Genomic DNA, 21,349 nt, shown 5'->3' with positions numbered 1-21,349 from the left:
TCTTTCTCCCTCCGTCTTTCTCCCTCTTCCTCCCTCTTCCTCCCTCTTTCTCCCTCTTTCTCCTCCTTCCCTCTCCCAAAGGGAAAAGGTCAAAGAAGAAGTAGAGATAAAACATACAGTGAAAAGACGTGTCTTCCAGATGAAGCAGGAGGGAATGGAACCCTCTCTCAGAGAGACAGAGAGATTGATTTATTATAACGAATAACTGACTCACATGATTACAGAGGCTGATAAGTCCCTATAATCAGTCAGTAAGGTGGAGATCCAGTGAAACTGATGCTGCTGTGAGGCTTGAGACCCAGAAAGAGCCAATGTTTCAGAGTCTGAAGACAGGAAAGAACCAGTGTCCCAGCTCCTGGTTAGGCAGGAGGAGTTCCCGCTTTTCTGGTCAGCCCTTTTGTTCTATCCAGCCCTTCAACTGATTGGATGAGGCCCACCAACATTAGAGAGGACAGTCTATTTTTCTCAGTCTACTGATTCAAATGTTAACCTCATCCAGGGGTGCCTGGGTGGTGCAGTCGTTAAGCATCTGCCTTCGGCTCAGGGCGTGATCCCGGTGTTCCGGGATCAAGTCCCACATTGGGCTCCTCGGCTGGGGGCCTGCTTCTTCCTCTCCCTTTCCCCTGCTGTGTTCCCTCTCTCGCTGGCTGTCTCTCTGTCACATAAATAAATAAAATCTTTAAAAAAAAATGTTAACCTCATCCAGAAACACCCTTGCCTAATATCGCACTCAGAGTAATGCTTGACCAAATGTCTGGGTATCTTGAGGCCCAGTCAAGTCGATGCATACACTTAACCCTCAGAGTGGTGGAGCCTGAGCCAGGCAATCTTTGCCCACCCTGAGCTCCCACTGGAGTCCAAAGTAAAAAATTTGCTGATATAACAGGCTGAGATATTGAGGAGTGCTTGATGTAATGTCCCAAGAAAAATATAAGCTGAAACATACTAGTACTGATGGTATTATTAATAATAATAAATGTTTTTAGAAGTGAAGCTAGGCCCAGGAGATACTGGAAATTCTCCCATGGATGTATTAGTTAGGGTAGAGGCTCGGCTGTCACAGCAAAAGGGACCTAAAGATACAGAGGCTTCAATAGGTTGGAAGTTTCTTTTTTTCTTACCTAACCGTCTATAGGTGGGGAGGGTGGTTTTGCCAACACCAACACACGGCTTCCGTCTCTGGTCCAAGTTGGACTTCTGGTTATTAACCACCTCCCAGTCAGCGGGAAGAGGGAAAGAATAGGGCAGTGCGTGCCTGTCCTTTATAGGGTCGATCATGGTAGCTGCTAGCCCTTTGTGGCTATCGAGCACATGAAATGTGACCACTGAAACTGAGGAAGTGAGTTTTTAAATTTAATTTTAATTAGTTTAAACGTAAATTAAAAACCGCTACTCTGTTTTGTTACTGGAAAGCTTTTAAGTATGTTCGAAACAACTGGGGTATATGAATCTACTTTTTTATCTGTGAATTTATGAAATGTAAATACTGATCAACTATTTCTGATGAAAATATAGTGTCTTTACTGAGATGTGCTGTAGGTGCAAAAGAGCCATTTGATTTTGAAGACTGAGTATGGAAGAAAGAATCTAAAATATCTTGTTAAAATTTTAAAATATTGATCACATGTTGACCTGATAACATTTTAGATATGCTAGATTAAATAAAATATAGTATTAAAGTAAATATAACCACTTTCTTATTACTTTTAAAAATATGCCTGCTAGCAGCACCTGGGTGGCTCAGTCAGTTAAGCGTCTGCCTTCAGCTCAGGTCATGATCCCATGGTCCTGGGATTGAGCCCCGAGTCAGGCTCCCTGCTCAGCAGAAAGCCTGCTTCTCCCTCTCCCTCTGCCTCTCCCCCTCTCCCCGCACTCATGCTCTCTCTCTGTCTTTCAAATAAATAAATAAAATATGTAAAAAAAATATGCCTACTAGGGGTGCCTGGGTGGCACAGTTGGTTAAGCCTCCAACTCTTGGATTCAGCTCAGGTCATGATCTCGGGGTCCCAAGATCAAGCCCCACATTCGGCTCCATGCTCAGCAAGGGGTCTGCTTGAGATTTTCTCTCCCTCTCCTTGTGCCCCGCCCACTCATATTCTCTCTCTCTCTCTCAAATAAATAAATAAATTGTAAAAAATATGCCTTCTAGAAAATTCGAAATTATGTATGTGACTCACATTTTAGTTCTACTGGACAGCACTGGTCTAGACTCTTGGAAAATGTACACATCATTTAAGTACACTTCCCATTGGCCAGAAATGGGTCACAAAATAATAATCTACCAGTTTACTGTAGAAGAGAAACACACACATAACTCTTTCCAATAACTGTATGGACACTGTTGCTAAGTGGCACCTTAAATTTTGATAGTGGATTAGAATTTCATACATTTCATATGATCCATGTAAGAACCAGCACTCAGCACAATGCCTGGCTTATTGTAGGTCCTCAACAAACATTTGTTAAATAAATGAATAGATAATATGACATCAGTTCACAGTAAATAGCATGAATTGCAACACTAGCTAATGGAGAAAATGAGAGTGATGGAGTGGGGTGTCCACCCTGTGAGCTCGCACTGGAGTCCAAAGTTGAACTTTGGACTGAGTGACGAGGGAAGCATCTGCGAGGAGGTGACATCTGTCCGGAGACCTGAGTCAAGTGGACAAGCTGGACTCAGAGGTGTTTGACGTAAGAGCATGACAGGCAGAAGGAACAGCAAGTGCAAAGGCCCTGAGGGCAGGAACTGTTAGTGTTGCTGGAATGAGAGCAAGAAGGCAGCGGGGCTGGAGAACACTGATGAAGGTTAGAGTCAGAGCAGTAGGCAGAGGCCAGACAGTTTAGATTTCATCCTCTGTGGGATGAAGTCCACCAGAACCATGTTCTTAGAAGCCGTTTAAGATCATCACTGCACCTTTTGTAAGCTCTGCCTGCTACAAGAGTCAGGCACGTGTGCACAACATCATAAATATGGGCCCCGGTGAGGCCAGTGCCAAGCTTTCTTTGACTTTTGCTAAAGGGCTTTCAGAAATTGGTTTACTTAGCTGTGTTTAGCAGCCCCACACTTTTCTCTTTGGCTCAGCGAAGAGGGAGCAAAACGCTGTTTTGGGCTTCCTTCCAGACTTGGAATTAGTTTGTTTTCTATCTTTTATCACAAACATCCTGCTGCCCTTTGCCAGTATTCCTGGTAATAGAACCTTTTTGTTTTGTTATATTTTAATCTGCTTAGTGCATGTGGCTTGTCTATCTGGCCCCACAAATCACCAGTTATCATCACAGTCAATGGTCTGTGTCCAGCCAATTTCACAGACAAACACCTCTCTCCTGGTCACAGTCCCTGACGTGGGGAAGTCTGATTTACAAAGTCAATAAAAATGCATTCAGGGAATTACTGGGCCTGCTGGCTTAATAGATGAGATTAAAATCTCCAAGTTTAGGACAATAAGAAGTCATTTAACACACGTAAGGTGGCAAGTGGGTTATGGAAATGTCAGCTGGCCAGGGTCAGGCACCACTGGGAGGGGATTTATTGGAAGACAAAAAAACTAATTGATTAATTGCCTTCAGTGCCTTTCCCCGGCATGACCCAGGGGAGCAGATATCATAGTGCATTTCGTTGGTCACTTTGGAGAGCGGACAACTTTTCCTAGTGGGAAATCATCTAGCGCAAAAAAAGTAGGACATTTCCTAAGGTTTTTTTTTGGTTTTTTTTTCAGTGTGGTAAGTTTTCCTCATTAGCGAGTAAGTGTTCATTTTAGATGTTGTGGGTCAGCTTACCTGGAAAGCAGGACCTGCCAGAGGGAGAGACATTGGGCTGTGATACAGTTAAAACAAAGGCCCCAGCTGATCCCATGGGGGCTGAGAGCTGGGATTAAGAGACTAGGCCTTTGCATGCCAGCACGGACCAGTCATTGGATGCAGATGTCCACGTGGTGTGCAGGTGTGACCCTGGGTGAGGCCACTCCTTTAGCGGAGGATAAGTCCTGGGAAGTGTCTAGAAGCTTGGGCCCGGAGTGTCTCGGTGCCAGAGCAGGGATTTTGGGGGTGGGGGTGCACTGCAGTACACATTTTAGAAGGAACAGGAATAAGAAAGTAAAGATCGCCCCAGATCCTGCCACCCCGTGCAAAGGATTAGCTTTTTGGTATGTATCTTCTCAATCTTTTAAATCCTACTGATAAATGTATGTATATGAAATGTGTATTGTGTGTGTGTGTATACACACATACACCCACAGACACACCCACATATGGCTGTGCAAAATGAGTCATACTATTTTATGTCTTGCCTTTCTCTGAATATAGCATAAACATTTTTCTCTGTGTTTATATAGATTAAAATAGACACGTCTAGCCTTTCAGCAATTTCATATCAGAGAATTTTCATTAAGGGAGCAATCTGAGGTGTATCTACAAGATGTTTATTATGGCATTATTTATAATGATTAAAAAACCCAGAATAGCCTAATGTCCAAAAACGGGTCTGATTAAATACGGTAAGGGATAGATCTACCATGGCCGTTGTCATCAGAAGTCTATTTTAATGATGTGAGAAACTGCGCCCAACATATGGTTAAATATTGAAAAAAAAAAAAAAAGAACTCCACGATAAAAAACACTAGTATCCGGTGGTGGGGGGGGAAAGGTTATGTACATTGGAAATAATAGAATATCCACTAAAATGTTAACAGTGGTTATATCTGAATGATGGACTCACAAGTGCTTTTTGTTGTTAACTGGTTTTCCATTCTTTTTTTTCCCCAGACCGTATTATTATATAATTAGGAAAGAATGTAAAAATATTTTTAGTTGGTCCCCAAATATTTTTAATACTACTTTAAACATGAAAACATAATTAGTGTATATGGCCAAATAGCTGATAAAACAAAATGCTATACAGTGCAAAGTTAGCTCTGTTCCATTCCAGAAACCCCCCTCTTCCCCACTTCTCTTCCCGAGGAAAAACTGCTATGAGCAGTTTCTTTTACATCCTCGTTGGAACGTTCTATGTGATACAAACACACACATACACAACATGTGCGTGTGCGTAGTTGAGAATATACTATCCTCTCCACATCCTCCCAACTTAAGGTATGTTGGAGAACTTTCTAAATCACAGCATAGAGGTCAACTTCATTCTCTTGTGGCTGAGTGGTGTTTTCCACCCCTCCCTGAAGAGGGAGGTAGGTGACAGTGGGCGGTAAGCCCTCACATGCCAGTAGGTGTAGGAGAGGGATTTGTTGGGTGAACGAGCTTACCAAGGAGGTGAGAGAGGGCTCTGTTCTTTCCTCTGCAGGGTGTGCCTCTTCATTATTTTCTGTCTCTCTTCCTTCCTCAGCCCTTTCCCTCCGTCCTCCAACATGTGAGCATCTCACACTGGATGGGAGGAAAGATGGAAGGGAGGGAGGGACAGGGGCCGGGAGAAGGGAAGAAAGGAAGGAAAATGACAAAATACAAAATCTCTCTCAACTTCCCTTCTTCGTTGCCCGTCCTGGACAACTGACTGGTACACCCACTCTGTGCCAGGTGTTCCTCTAGGATATTCTAGTAAACAAAAATTCAAGCGTTTCTGCCCTCACCAAGTCACATTCTGGTAGGAGGAGGTAGACACTCAACAAATATGCAAGATGTTGGGAAGTGTCATGGGCCCACCTCTCTGCAGACTGTATTCCTTCTCCAGGTGTCCTGGAGGCAGTCTGTTTTCCTTGGAGGGCACAGGTGGCCATCCCTGCTCTGGCCTGCAGGCTGTGGGCAAGAAGCCGCTGTGTCTTCCCCATCTTCACTGCACCCGTCCTGTCCATTTTCATGGGGCTAGGGCTGGCTTAAATCATAGCTACTCTTAATTACACACCAAGTTCCACGTGCCTGGTACTATAATAAGTATTTTACACATATGAACATTCCCAAGCCTTTTGAGGTAGGTACTGTTATTACCTCCATTTTACAAAGGAGCAAACGGAGAACCACAGAGAAGAGGACAAGTCAGAATTTGAACCACATGAGTTGTCTCAGGTGTTCTTATCTTAACTGGGACACTGTCAGTACGTGTCCCCAGGCAATCTTGCTCTTTCTTTTTGAAAGTTGGGAATCTTGGCGTGCCCCTGTGGCTCAGTCACTTAAGCAGCTGACTCTTGATTTTGGCTCAGGTCATGACCTTGGGGTTGTGGGGTTGAGCCCCTCATCGGGCTCCGAACTCGGCTCAGTCTGCTTGTCCCTCTTCCTCTGTTCCTCTCCCTCCCACCTGCTCTCTGTCTCTCTCTCTCTCTCAAATACATACATACATACATACATCCCTCTTCCTCTGTTCCTCTCCCTCCCACCTACTCTCTCTCTCTGTCTCAAATGCATACATCCATAAATAAATAAATAAACAAATAAATAAAATCTTTTTTAAAAAGTTGGGACTCTTCGGGCACTGGTTGGCTCAACTGGTGGAATGTCCAGCTTTTGATCTCAGGGTTGTGAGTTCTAGCCCCGCATTGGGTGTGTAATTAACTTAAAAAAAAGAAGTTGGGAATCTTGCTTTTTGAATAAATATTCCCAGGATTGTTGATTTTTCACTCACTGGCTCATTTTTTTTTTTTTGCAACTGTTAAATTGATTATCAGTTAAGTTAATTAGCATCCATTCCTAGCACCTACTCTTTCCAGGAGCTTTCTAGGCATTAGGGGCCCAAGGATTAGGATGGACCAGTCCTCTAGTGAATCCTGAGGTGATGATGTGCACAAATGACCACAACAGGCTACAGATTGGGTTATTATACAACATGCAGGTAGCAGATAGCATTTATTGAGCAGTAACAGTGCGTTAGCCATCGTGTTGAACACTTTACAGGCATTGCTTTGCACAAGTCTCAGAAGAATCGCGAGATTTTATAGACGAAGAAACTAAGGCTTAGTGAGGGAAGGTCAGTCCTCTGCCCAGGAGAGTGTTGCTAGAATGTAGGACGCCCAGTTAAATATAAATTTCAGACAAGCATGCCCCATACTTATTCCAAAACAATTATTCATTGTTTATCTGAAAGTCAAATTTAGCTGTGTGTTCTGTATTTTTATTTGGTAAATCTGACATCCCAAGCTCAAGGTTATCCAAGTGGCATTTGGACCCAAATCTGTCTGACTTTAGAGATGGATGAGGTATTGTAACTGAACACAAGGTCAGCAGGCAGCATGTCGCAAATGCCCCTCTAAGTCAGATTTTCTTCAGACCCTACTGGCCTTTTAGGGCCTTTTAGGGCCAGTGTACGAGAACGTCACAGGCTCTCAGAGAAGTTAGTGGTGTGTGCGTGCATATGCATGTGGCCGCGTGTGCTTGTGCTTACAGAGATGGAGGGAAGAGGGAATCTTGCCACCTTTGCCCTCCAGGTGCAAGAAGACAGCAGCTAAGCAGCGAAATGAGTGGCTCATATCTGGGCTGCTCCTTCCAGAGGGAAATCAATGATTTAGTTAAAGCCTCACATGCCCTGTGCTGTGGATTGGGGCCATCCCAGTGGAGCTGCTCTGCAGAGCCTTTTTATAAACCAGCAACAATTTACACTCCAAATGAAGTCCTAATAAACTGCTTCTGCAGCTCTGCCAGGAGTAGGCCGGGTAAACACTTCTTTTAATAAAACACATGCACTCTGGTCTCAGCAGGGCTGAAACGGTTGTGCGGGGAGCACCCTGGCTTTGCAGCCTGGGCCCAGGGGGGTGGGGGAGGGCCTGCACAGCCCATTTGTGTGGGGATCGATCTGCTCTTGTTCACCCTGGTCTGTGCTCCTGGTCTCTAGGTTCCCAGGGTGGGAGGAGCTTCAGATTTCAGCCAGACAATTGCACATTGGGTGATGGACTTCTGGTGTTTCCCGGAGAGGAGCCCGTGACTCCTCACTGCTGTTCCAGCAGGACCGGGCCTTGTGATCATTAGGAACTCTGGCCTGGAGAGGGGTGGGTGGATTCATGTACCTCCTCCTGGCTGTGTGACCTTGGATACATTTAGTTAACCTCTCTGTGACTCACTTTATCATTTATAAAATGGGAATAATAGTGCCTACCATTCAAAGCTGTGGCACAGAGCCTGGCATAGAGTTAAGTGCTCACTAACAACTGTTGCTACGATTTTGTTATTCAAATGACATTCTATATAATGACAGTGCTGTTCTCAGCACATAATAGATGCTTAGTAAATGGCATAGTATTTATGCTATTATACTTAGGATGGTTATAAGTATTAATAAGCTATATCAGAAAGACCTTTATAACTTTGAGACAAAATGATATTGCTGTAAACTCTACCTGTTGCCCTAACTCCTTCCTCTTGAAGCGAAACGGACTAAATTGAATCCTGACAACCCCCAAGTATTTTCCCCGCTCCTAAATGTATGCTGAACTATGTTTCTTTCCGGTGGGAGAGCACCAAGTCCTTCAGCTACTCATCCAGGCAGCCTGCTTCTTTTCCTATCAAGGCTCATGTTTAAAACGGGGACTGTAATGCTTAGCTTCCAGAAGGGAATAAGTTAGTGTGCCTTAAAGCTCCTAGCATGTCTGTAGCACACAGTAGGTGCTGTTCCTTCCTGTCCCCCACCTGAGAGCCGAGTGTCTGTGTCCCACTTCCCAGGAGCCAGCCTTGCCAGCAGCTCTGAGCACAGGCTGTGGGGTCAGAGTGCTTGGGTTGAAACTAGGCTCCATCAAAGCCATGTGACCTTGGACCAGTTACTTAATCTCTCCCTGCCTCGCTCACCTCATCTGTAAAATGGGAATAACAGCACTGTGTGCTTGTGTTGATTAACTGAGATGATCCGGGTAAAGCACCTGCAACAGTGCCTGGTGTGTAGGAGGCATTCAGTCAGTCGTTTTAGGCTGTTCTTCCAAGCGAGCCGCACAGAACCACAGACAGCTATCAGGGACAGGCACTGTTCCTTCGCTCTTTGAGCCTTGAGCCAGCCCTCCATCCCTGGCCAAACCCTCCCATTACTGGCTTTTCCCAAGCCTGTGGTGTTCTCCACACAAGCTACCACTAAGCATCGACACTCTTATCTTGTCCTCCACCAGCTGTTACTTCCCTGGGACTCATGTACAGGCCTTCACATTAATCCCTATTCAATTCCAGCCTGCCAACTTTGTGCTGTGATTCCGATTGTCCAGGGAGCTTTTGGGGGCTCAGTCTGTCATCCAGCATGGGCCAGTGCTCCTCGTGTGCTGGCTCATGGACAAAGTGGCTGTTACAAAACCAGGAAGAAGAGCCAGAGCTTGTAGCGGACTCATGTTGCTCCCGCCTGCCCAGAGGTCATGCCCCATTTTTTGGCAGCTGTGCTTCAGGTGTCCCCTTAGGGAACTACCCCTCCGCCACTGAGCATAGTTTTGGTGGGGTTGTCAATCAGGGTGCTGGAGGAGGGTATAGGTCTCAAGCAGAGCCCATCAGATTCTGTCTCTGGAACCTAACTGTTGAGAACGACACAGGGGAATCTTCCCACCCAAGAAGAAGAAAAAGAAAGAAAAAAGAAAAAAAGAGCTGGTTCACTCTGAGAGCAGCTGCTTGAAGAGACTGTCCACTAGATCCCATTCTCTGGATCCTTAGTGCTGCCTTTTCCTGTCCTCTTGGGAGTTCTTCGGCTTTGCTTTTGGTCGTACATATCAAATGTTTATTGCCATAAGAATGCTGTGTGACAAACTGTGACAGATCATGTCTTCCCCAGATTCACAGGTTCAAGTCCTAAGCCCCAGGACCTCAGAATGTGATCGTATTAGGAGACAGGGCCTTTCAGGGGGTGATTAAGTTAAAATGAGGTCATTAGAGTGGGCCCTCCTCCAGCCTGCATGGTGTCCTCATAAGAAGAGGAAATTTGGGTTTCCCAGAGGAAAGACCATGTGGGGCACAGCCATCCATGGCCACCTACAGGCCAAGGAGAGGCCTCAGAAGAAGCCATACTGGCCAACACGTTGATCTTGGACTTCTGTTCTCCAGAATTGCGAGAATATACATTTCTGTTGTATAAGCCACCCGGTCTCTGGTATTTTGTTACTACAGCCCTACCAAGCTAATTGACAAACTATCCCCAAATTCAGCGACTTAAAAACACCAAGCATTTCTTCAGCTCATAAATCTGTGGATCACGTAGATGGTCTTCTGGTCTCTGTTAGGTTCACTCCTGAATCTGTGGCTATCTGAAGGTCAAGAAAACAATGGCCGGTCCTGGCTGGACACTCATATGTCTCGGGGTTCAGCTGGGAACTGAGTGAGTTCCAGGGTGACCTCAGTGAGACAAATGGGGTGACTCAACTGTATCTGACATGTCTCATCCTTCCTCAAGTTAGCAGGGCATGTTCTTAAGATAAAGGCAGAGGAGCAAGGGAGAGTTTGGGAAGTGGCAGTGCTTTTTCAAGCCTCTCCTGGTGTCACAGCTGCTGACGTCCAGTTGGTCATAGCAAGTGACAGGGGTGGGAGGAGGTACAAAGTCACATTACAAAGAGTATGGACACGGGGAACAGTGAAGAATCCGAGCTATTATGAATCAAAAGCATGACATGAACTAGTTCAGAGCCTTCTGATAAGTTTGTATTACCCCTCAGAGTTGGTTTTTGTTGCTTGGGATCAAAGAACTCTCACTGAGGCCGAGCTGGAAGGTAGAATGGACTTGTATTTACATTTGAGTCTTGGAAGCCAATGGAAGAGAATGGTTCAAAATGGAAGCCATGGTCATTAGTGCCAAATGTTGGCTGGAAGTCAAGTGATAGAAAGACTAAGAAAGGCCCATTGCATTTATGAGCCAGTAGGTTATCTGTCACCTTAGTAAGAACTTTGTTTCTGTGGAGATGTGGGAACGGAAGCCAGATCAGAGTGGGTAAAAAGTGAAGAAGGGGATACTGTGAGTATAGACAACTTTTCGAAGGACCTTGTGGGATAGAAAGCGTGGAGGAGGATGTGGGGTTAGGGAAGGTTTTTAAATTTGTTTTTACAGAGGAGGAGAAACATGAGAAAGGAGCCAATAGGCTCCAGAGTAGAATTCTAAGCAATTGAACGAAGGGTGAATTAGCCCAGCCTCCACTGGAGCAGGTCCCTTCCTTTTGCTGGGTCCAGGGATTCTTGTCACCTCTGTTGGCATTGACCTCTTTGTGTCAGCGTCTAGCTGCTTGTCTGATGTCCCAACAGGGGCAGCCTGTCCTTACCACAGATTTCCTGTCTCTGTCACACTGCACCATGTGAACATTGCCCCACCTGCCCCTCCACAGAACCCCAGGAGAAGGCGTTGGGGATGGGATCCGGGGTACTGTTGAAGTGGTGGTGAAAAGCCTCCTCACTGATGCCCTGGAGCAGGTTATGCGACGTTCAGCTTGAGACTGCCCCACCATCCGTCTAGCTGGGACAGTCGTTGGTGACACCCCAGTTCCGTGGAAATGCTTAGTAAAGATCAGAAAAAGAAAACTTACTCTCACATAACTAAATTATATCTGGGGCACACACAGCCCATCTGGAAGGTGAAGTGGAATGATAGCCACTTCCGGGGAAAAGAACTGCAGAAGGAAGAACAACACCCTAATTTGAGTCCTTTACAAGGCCTGGAGCCAACTCATGGAATTAATAGGCTCTTATCCAGCTCCACCTACTTACTTGCTATGTGACCTTTCACGGGTGAATTAACCTCTCTGGGCTTCATCCTCAAGGGACTGTGAGGATTAAATACAATTCCATTTGTAAAGTAGCATGATTCTTACCGAGTAAATTCCTCTCCTTTCATCCACTGTGCAGTTGTTAAATCATCAACTCTCACATCCAAACCCAAACCTCTCTACTGAGCTTTGTGGTGCTGGGACCAGGACTTGGCTACTGCATTTTTATGGTGTCAGCTGCTCCAAGTTAGGCTCTGTCCATAGAGGGCGCTAGAGGGAGACAGAGGCTGGGAGAGGAAGGTCAGACTTGCTTCTTCCAGCTCCCTTGCTCGTTTCCTTAATAACACTTCTTTGCCCCGGAGCCAGTCTGTAGCTATTTCACAGAACCAGTCCGATGGGAGCATCCATCACCAGCTGGCCAGCATCCCCCTCACAGAGGATTGGGTTCCAGAACCACGGGGCCGTCCTCTGGGTTGCTGAGCTTTAATCATTCCAACCTCTTCTCTTGTTGCCCCAGCTGGTGTGGTGGTAGCTGCTTCCGGTAGGCGCTGTCTCTATAATACCTTGGAGTTCTCTTTTCCTAGTTTCCCACTTTATACCTCCTTAACATTCCTTATCCGAAATCCTTTCCCCACTCCAGTCACTGGTATGGCTTCTGTGTTCTGACTGGACCCTGACTGATAAACCCACTCGCCCAGACCCTCATCCAAAGTGCTACCACGGGATCCATGCCATTGTCCCTAGTTGTTTCTTTCCTGACACCCCCGTCAATAGGAGTTCTCCCATTGTATAGATGGCTAACCCTGGCTGTGGCTGATGCACTAGGACCTTTGTTAAAACATCTCTTGGGGGACCCTACCTCTAGAAAATCTGACTCAGGAAGCCTGAGGTGAGAATCTGGAATCCGTATTTTTTTAAAGGTTTTATTTATTTCTCTGAGAGAGCAGAGCAAGAGAGAGAGCACGCGAGTGGTGGGGGGCAGAGGGAGAGGGAGAAGCAGACTCCTCGCTGAGCAGGGAGCCTGATGTGGGGCTCTGTCCTAAGACCCTGAGATCATGACCTGAGCAGAAGGCAGATGCTTAAACGACTGAGCCACTCAGGTACCCCTGGAATCTGTATTTTTAGTTAAGATTTTATTTACTTGAGAGAGAGAGAGACTACAAGCAGGGGAAGGGGCAGAGGGACAAGTAGACTCTCTGCTGAACAAGGAGCCTGACTCAGGGCTCAATTCCAAGACCCTGAGATCATGACCTGAGCCAAAGGCAGCCCCTTAACCGAATGAGCCACCCAGGCACCCTGGAATCTGTATTTTTAATAATTGCTCCTGGTTTGGGAAATTACTTTTCTGCTGTCAGGGACCAGTTTTTTCCATCTTTGTTCCCAGGACCTGGACCCTTTGCAGGCCTCCACACGAGCTTGTTGAATGAGTGGATAGATGTGTTTGCACTATTTTGCAGCCACCTCCTCTCCACGGGATCAAGGACCAAGGTGAGTTGCAAATGATTTTGTTTTTCCATTAGGTGGAAGAATGTGTAATGATGATCGGTAGAAGAGAAAGTACACTCTGTCCGGGTTGCTTCTCAGGTAGGATCACGGACAGAAGATCCAAGCCTACAATGTATTAAAAATAGAGTTAGCAAATATTTTGAGAAAGTATCCTATAAAATAATGAATCATTGTTTTCAGCAAGTACTAAGGTCATCTCTTTAGATGGTAGGCTAAGTTGAACTTCTGCTTAGTTAGCTGATGTGAATAATTTGTGAAGTTTTAAGTAATTCTGGTGCAAAAGGTCTTTTCTTTCTTTTCTTTTTTCCCCCAGAGTTTTATTTAACCTGAGGTAGTGGATCAAATGAAAGTAGATTACTAGTCCCTTCCTCAGTAAAAACTGGTTTGGAGACAGCTGTTGGAAAGCTCATTATGGGATGGGGCTGGGAAGAGACAGATGGATTTTTACTGGTTTACTTCTCATAGAAGGGAGAAAAGCCATGAGGGGCTAAGCATTAACCAATATATAATACTTATCCCCAAGTTAAATAGATAGCGCTTATCCATGATTTGTTCTAACTATATTAAACTATGTCCATAGGAAAAATGTCTATTAGTTGATGGATCAGTGTTACCATCCTCTAGAGGAGTGGTTCTTGAAGATATAACCCCCCACCTTCAGGCTGGTCTGAAGCTTGGTCAGTCCTGGAATGCAGAGACCCAGGAATATTTATGCTAATTATAGATACCTAGATAGTGTAAAGGCAGAAATTCTCAGTTGACATTAGCTAGAAACTCTCTATTTAGCAGCCTTGGTGAGAGGAGAGACACATGTTAAAGCATATTCATTGACCCATCTGTTGGGCCATTGACGCAACTGGGAAGAATCAGTTTCCCACTATAGTGCGTACGTCTAGGAGTTCCGAGGTGAACGCTCTACATTAACTGTGATTCCTTTGGTTGGCCCATTTCTCAGATACTTTTTTCTCTGCTGTTAAAGAAGAACCTTGACAGGGAACTCAATTTCTAAAATATAGTCCTGGCTACCTGCATGAAGAGAAAGAAAGCTCAAGGCAAAGCCAAGGAAAAGGAACGGGTAGTATGCTTGAAGCAGAAGAGAGAAATGGTAAGAAATAGCCCCAGGGTCCAACCCTTTGGTGGAGGGGAAATCTGAAAGGCATCGTTACCCTGAAACAAAGGAAGTGGGGAATGCGATCAATTAGGGGGAAGATAGTTGGGTAGACTCCACAGGTGGATGAAGGATAGCACATCATTAAGCTGTGGAACTGGCACAAAGGCCTAAGTCCTCCTAGATGGTAGTTAGACTATAACATAAGGACTCATGTTTGCCTCAGATCATAGTCCCTATCCAAGGAAAGGAGTGTGGGCGCAGCCAACTCTTGCCCAAGGCAAATGCAAGGGCCTGCTACCCTGCTACCCTCTTCTGGGGAAGAGGAGGCTGTGGCTCTAGACTGGTCTCAGCGTGCAGATTGCCTATGTTTGATAAAATGAATGTGCCCATATGTCCATCTTTCTGAGAGATGCATGTTGGGGGGCAGTGGAAAACAGTTCAGTCGCAGAAGCTGGTGAGCTGGGCATCACTGAGTATTTACTTAGGACAAATAAAGCAATTATGTACGATGCAAATGAAACCAAACCAGAGACGTGAGCAGTGTGACAATATGGCAGCAGTGGTTCCCAGATCATGCCTGTGTGAGGTGGCCTCCCTGCCTGGCTTGGGAGTGACAGCCCACGGATCCCTCCCACTGGACCTCAGCAATGTCCTGGTTCTGCCCTGGCTGCCCCTACATGCTCTGTTCACTTCCACCAGCTCACAGAATCAAGGGACCAAACTGCAGGAGTAGTTGCCATGGTACTTGAGAAGGAACACAGATCAATTTAAGAAAAGCAAATTACCTGGGGGTAGTGAGTGATAAGAAAATAATAAGGTTATACATGTAATTGGGCATCTCTAGCTGATGCTGGTGAAGAAAACACTCAGCTTCTTTTTAACCACACCATCCCTCTGCCATGCTGCCATCTATGTCTATTCACACCCACACAAGGTTGTTCTTACACAGGAGGAGGAGATAGGAGTTTGGTGGGTATAGAGGCCAGAGAAAGGAAGAGGATAGGGGGAAAAGAAATCTCCCATTCCAAAAGTTAGGGGTTGCATTGAGGAGTGATAGAGCTGTGGAAATGGCATTTTAAGAAACTCTAGACTGAAGCTTATCTTCTCCGAGTCCTTGGATGACAGGGTGTTGCCCAGAATTGGGAAGAAAACCTTCCTCCTGATTCTTGCAGAGAACCCAGCATCACCTGGAACCCTGAGTTTTGGAGGTGTTAGACACATCCAAGGGCAGCATGCTGGGCGTGGAATTTTCGGCTGGGTTGGGGTGGGGAAACCCCTTCAAGCATCTCTGTAGACGCCAGATGTGGACATGTGGGAGCCATACGGGGAGATTCGCAAGGTGGCTGCCACTGGTGGTCTGGTACTCAAGGGCATGGCAGGGTGGGGGCATCCCACTGGGGACCCCCCCAGAGAAAGGACAGGGGAATGAAGTCCTGCTGTCACAAGCATGGTGCTCTTGAGCCAACGGACACTCATGCTTTATACTCATTGCCTAAACTTCTATGAACCGAAGAGACCAGGGCAGAGCATATTACTTAGATTATACACAGGACACAATGGGTGACTTGTGACCCCCAAATCCTAGCCAGGCCTCAGCTGGTTCAGTTGTCTCTGTAAAAGACTGAGCCCCACGATCAAATAACAGGGTCAGAGCTTATTCCCATGAGGCCAGGTTGAGTTGCTTAATAGGAGTTTGGGGTTTGGTTTGTGTAAGGGTCCAGTCACCTGAATCCTGCTTATAGGATCTGGCTATACCCAGACATAGGCCAGATATTTACCAAACTTCTGTGCTGTGGCTGCCTTTTTTCTGGACTTCCCTAGATCTTGTTCTGTCCACAGAAGTGGCTCTCTGCAACCATGTTCCTGCCCAGTGATCCTGGTCCTCTGCCAGTGATTGCTGGTAGGTCCGGGAGTGGACCCTTGACCCAAATTAGACCAATCAGCTTCTTCTTCTGGGAGTTTGGCATTTTCTAGGGACAGAGGTCAAAGGTCACAGTGGATTCAGGGTCATGCTCTAAAGCAGCACTTCTCACACTTGCACATAAGTCAACCAGGGTCTTATTCAGGTGCAGATTTTGTCCAGGTAGGTCTGGGGCGGGGCCTGAGCGTCTACACTTCTAGCAAGTGCCAGGTGATGCCTATGTTGCTGGTTCTTAGACCACATTTTGAGAAGCAAGGGCCTATAGAGCATACGCTTTTTTCTAACAGAAGTCTTTTGATCAGGTACCCCAGTGGGTGTGCATTTATTTATTTATAAATTGTACAGATATCATACTGTTATGTAAATTATAAAGCAGACAAAAATAGGAAAAAGTTAAAATGAGATAAAACTAAATAGGAATAGGAATTTGGGTATTTTCTTCCTGTATCTCGGGATGGCCTTGTCACTGCCAAGGGTGTGCATATATCACCACTTTGGGGATCACTGCTCCAAAGAGAAGGTATGCACACCCACTGCTAGGAGCCCCCAAATTATCCTGGTTCCTGTCCTTGCCGAGGACTGGATACCCAAAACCTCTGTCAAGTCCCTGATATCCCAGCAGCTTTCTAGTGACTTCTCTCATGTGTTTGTTACTTGCAGCCAAAGGAGCTGCAGTGGACTGAATATTTGTGTGCCCCCTCTGAAATTCATATGATGAGACTCTAATCCCAATGGTATTGGGAGGTCAAGGTCAGGTCTAAGAGGAGCTGTGAGACACTTGAGAAATGGAATCAGGCTATGGAACATGACATTGGTCAAGGCCAGTGGTTTAGGGTTGGAGCCGTGGACAATGTGGGATGTCCGAGGCCTCTTTGCATGCCTTGTGCTATTCATGGGAAGAAGCCGCAGTGGCAGCCAGCAAGGAAATCTGCCTCTGTTCTACAGGATGCCCATTAGTGATGACCCCAGTGCCAGCCCACCTCTTATTACCCCTCGTAGTCAGGGAGGAGATATGGTAAGACCCACACGCTAATGGAATCTTCTGGAAGGATGCCTGGTAGGAAGGTACATCAATTTGGCACTGATTCCACAGGAAGCCCCCACACACTGTTTCTGGAAAGCTACCGCTTCCTAGCATCCCATCTTTGTCTTAACACATGATGTGGACTTGTCTTCCTGGGAGAGGATCTTAACCTGCAGGTCAAGTAAATCAGTGGTCCCACTGGTTATTGTAACTATGTCTGTTCCCAGGGCCCATGCCAAACCTGTCTTACCCTCATCTTTCAGAGTTGAGGACTGTGAGTCTGCATCTTGATCGGTCTAGACGGTAAAATTGGTATTCTAGCATCCCAGGTGATTCTGGAAACTGAGGAACTAACCAGGGATTCTCAGCCTGGGCTGCCCAGTGGGATTACCAGGAGTGCTAAAAACACACACACAGAACACCGCCACCAATAAAAACTGGTGCCTCGCCCTCATACCAGACCAATAAATGGGAATCTTTCTGCGTGGGGCTCCGGCTTTTGTTTTGAACCTTCGTAGGGGATTCTGTGCAGCCTGTGTTGAGAAGCACTGTTCTCTGGCAGTATTTCCCTAGCTTCCCTGCTGGTGTGAATCGCCTGGGTCGCTTGTCAAGCATACAGCTTCCCGGGCCCCTCCCCTAGAGGCTCTGATACCTGTGCATCAGGTTGCAGCCCAGGAACTTGTCTTTCTAACAAGTAAATGGCTTGCCCTTACCTACCAGAGTGGGATACATAGAATCCTTTCTGTTCTTTGCTTGGAAGGGCGTTCCCTTCATTTTATCCTTCCCTTTTTCCCTATTTTCAACTCTGGACAACAACCCTCGCTTGGAAGAAGCAGGCACAGTTTTGGACACATGTTTTATAGTCTGTTTACCAGATTGCTCACTGAGTTCCGAGTACCTAGTTTTCTGAAAGGTGTTTCTTCCCGGAGCTTTATCTCTGGCCGTTGTCTGTAGTGGCCCTCTTCTGCATTTGTCTCCCACACCAGGGCTGCATTCCCTGGAGCTGTGGGGGCAGGTGCCCCTGACCTGTAGACCTCCCGGGTGTGGAGCTTCCGGAGGCAAGGTGACATGCAGGAACTACTGCCTCGTACTGAGGGACCCCCTCCCCGAGATGCTCTTTGTCTAGCCCTCCTGGTTTGTGTGCTGTTGTCAGTTCTTCCTTGAGGCCATCAGGTGAAGGCTCTGGATTGAACACATTCTCAGCAGCGAAAGCATCTGAGAGATCGCTGTTGTTTCTCTGGACCAGAGACCCTATTTGAGGTTCCTTTTGCCATCATGTGCATTATTTCTTGACTTACCTCAATTGAGATTTTCAGTATATGGGATACATCAAGGTCTGTTCCCCTGCCCCAAATAGGCAAAAGACACGAACAGTCAAATTATACAAGACAAAGTAGCCAATAAACAACCAATAATAATAATAATAATAATAATGAATGCAAATAAAATTGACATAAAATGTCAAGTTTTTACTTGGTCTGGCAAAGATCGAAGAGTAATGACAGTACATGTTATTGGCGAGGTTGTTGTGAAACAGGCATTCACATTAGTGGGGACTGTGAGTTGGTCCAACAATTTTAGAAGACAATCTGGCAGTAACTCTCCGAATTCAAAATAGACCTGTCATTGAGAAAAGGATTCCAGTTCTAGTAACTTACTTTATAGAGCTATTCACAGAAGTGTAAGATATCTTTATATGTATCCTTATTCAATATCTGTATGTACCTGTATCTGTCTGGATGTAGATACAATACGGATATTTACTGCAGCACTTTTCAGTAGTGAAACAGTGGGAAGCAACCTACGTGTCCAGCAAGAGGGAAGCAGTTAAATCCTCTGTGGTTCATCCAGATACTCAGCAGCTGTTAATGGGTAGGAGGTGGGATCTGTATGCACTGCTGTGGAAAGGTCACTGTATCATTCACTAAAGAAAGCAAGGCTTGTATTAATTACATCATGAGGAATACCCAATCTGCTTCTAACTTGCCCTCTGTTCTGAGGTTATGAGAAATAAAGAGGGAAAAAGTGAAGGCTCGACACTCATTCCCATCACTTGGGATCTATATAATTTTGGCCAAGTTACATAACTTCTTTGAACCTCAATTTCTTTATATTTAAAATGGAAGTCACAAGAGCCACTTCATAGAATTCTTGTGCCGTTTAAAAGATCTGGTATGTTAGGGGCACCAGGGTGGCTAGTCAGTTAAGTGTTTGACTCCTGATCTCAGCTCAGGTCTTGATCTCAGTGTCGCGAGTTCAAGCCCCGCATTGGGCTCTATGCTGGGTGTGGCACCTATGTAAAAAAAGAAAAAAAGAGCTAGTGTGTTAAAACCCAGTATGTGTTAGTTCCCATTTCCCAAAAGGTAAAAATTAAGGTGACACAAATGAAGGTCTGTATATAAAGTGGGACTAGATCAGTTTTTTTTTTTTTATCAATTATCATTTTCTCCTCTAACTCTAACTTTTCTAGAATTGGCCTTTTTTCTTGGAGCCCGGGTTTCAGGGAGGCTACAGCTCATAGGAGGGGGGAATGAGAAGATAGGGAGTATTACATGCAGTTGTTCTAAAATCCACCTATCCCGGGGCGCCTGGGTGGCTCAGTCGTTAAGCGTCTGTCTTTGGCTCAGGGCGTGATCCCAGGGTCCTGGGATCGAGCCCCACATCAGGCTCCTCTGCTGGGAGCCTGCTTCTTCCGCTCCCACTCCCCCTGCCTGTGTTCCCTCTCTCGCTGGCTGTCTCTCTCTCTGTCAAATAAATAAATAAAATCTTAAAAAAAAAATCCACCTATCCCACCTTAGCCTAATTCAGTCCTAATTCATTTCTCTTCTCTCTCATTCCGAGTTCTCGCTTGATGCCCTTAAGACCGAGATTTAGCTGAAGCTGTATTCCAAAGCCAACAAATGCTTGCTCGAGTTTGGAAGGTAACACAAATGGGTGAAGTAGGCAGGGGGTTCAATATTAAAAAGTAGGAACGGTCTTGATTTCTACAAAGAGATCTGCTCGTGCCCTGCATCCCAACTACCAAGTAGGCACATCTGTGAGCCCGATATGGCCTGAGACACCGAATTTGCAGCCTTGAGTTAGCTTCTTCGCAGGGAGCCACTGAGAAAAATGTGAGGAGAGGGGGCGTATCTGTCAGGTTCCATATTCAGAAAAGAGATGGCACATTCAGATGCATACAATTTGGGGGCACCTGGGTGGCTCAGTTGGTTAAGCGTCTGCCTTCGGCTCAGGTCATGATCCCAGGATCAAGTTCCACATCGGGCTCCCTGCTCAGCAAGGAGTCTGCTTCTCCTCCCGCTTGTGCTCTCTCTCTCTCTCAAAATTTTTAAAATAAATAAATTAATTAAATAAATCAAATGGGTACAATTTGAGGAGACTTTTAAAAGAAAGAAACGGATTGCAAAAGTATGGGTAGGTTGTGGAGCCTTAACAAGAGTGCAGATTGGGGGCTGGCAGGGGTGGGGGTGTCACCATCCACACCCTGCAGGGTCGAGAGGCAGTAGAGCTGCACAGGGCAAGGCTCTTCGAGAGGTATCTTCTGTTGCTGGAAAGAGCAGCCCGAGCTTCCCTCTCAGAGAGGGAGCCAGAGGCATAAATGTCCTACCCTCCTGCCTTCCTGCTCCTGCTGCAGCCCCCTGACCAAACCTATCTTGGAGCTGGAGGATACGATGCCTGCAGCTCGTCCTCTGGGAGCAGGGTGGAGGGGAGTGGAGAGGGGTGATCTGGAGGGACAAACGGGGACATCTGGCATAGGGAATGGAAGCAACAGATGCTTGAGGATTTCTAAGGCTTCTCTGGGTCAGGCTTCTGTTGGGTGCAGTCCAAGCTCACAGAGTTGCCTTCTACCCAGTCAAGTCACTAGCCCTACCCACATTTTAACTACAGAGGAAGAGAGCCAAGAGAGCCCGGGAGGAACGCATGGCGGGGGTTAGTACAGAGCACTGCTGCAGGGAGACTTGGCTGGGGTGGGCAGCTCAGGCTCCGAGAGAGAGAATCCACCCTCTGCCTAAGAGACGGAGAATCGGGAGTGCGGGAGGCTTGCTGGCAGCTCCACAAAGACAGGGATCTGACTCTGCTTTGTTTCTTGGTGTGTCCCGAGCACCTCCAGCAGCGCCTGGCACACACAGGCTCCGTAAATACCTGCGGCATGAATGAGCTGTGTGGGCAAAGTGTGGCCGTCTGCTTACATTCTCAGGGTGGAAGTA

At 46.2% G+C, this 21,349-nt stretch overlaps 1 long non-coding RNA gene across 1 annotated transcript in view; it reads left to right on the top strand.

Moving 5' to 3' along the window:
- LOC123778846 (uncharacterized) overlaps nucleotides 1-14,246 on the top strand; it is a 101,931-nt gene extending 87,685 nt beyond the window's left edge. The window contains exons 3-4 of the long non-coding RNA XR_006776018.2: nucleotides 12,964-13,067; nucleotides 14,041-14,246. This is a non-coding gene — a long non-coding RNA (uncharacterized LOC123778846). The remainder of the gene's footprint in view (nucleotides 1-12,963; nucleotides 13,068-14,040) is intronic.
- The last annotated feature ends 7,103 nt before the right edge of the window (nucleotides 14,247-21,349 follow it).

This window comes from Ursus americanus, chromosome 2 (genome assembly GCF_024610735.1).
Source record: "Ursus americanus isolate L20-20 chromosome 2, mUrsAme1.1.p, whole genome shotgun sequence".
Classification (NCBI taxonomy): Eukaryota; Metazoa; Chordata; class Mammalia; order Carnivora; family Ursidae; genus Ursus; species Ursus americanus.
Note: the sequence above shows the minus strand (reverse complement) of the source record. Positions and strands in the feature narration are given on the sequence as shown.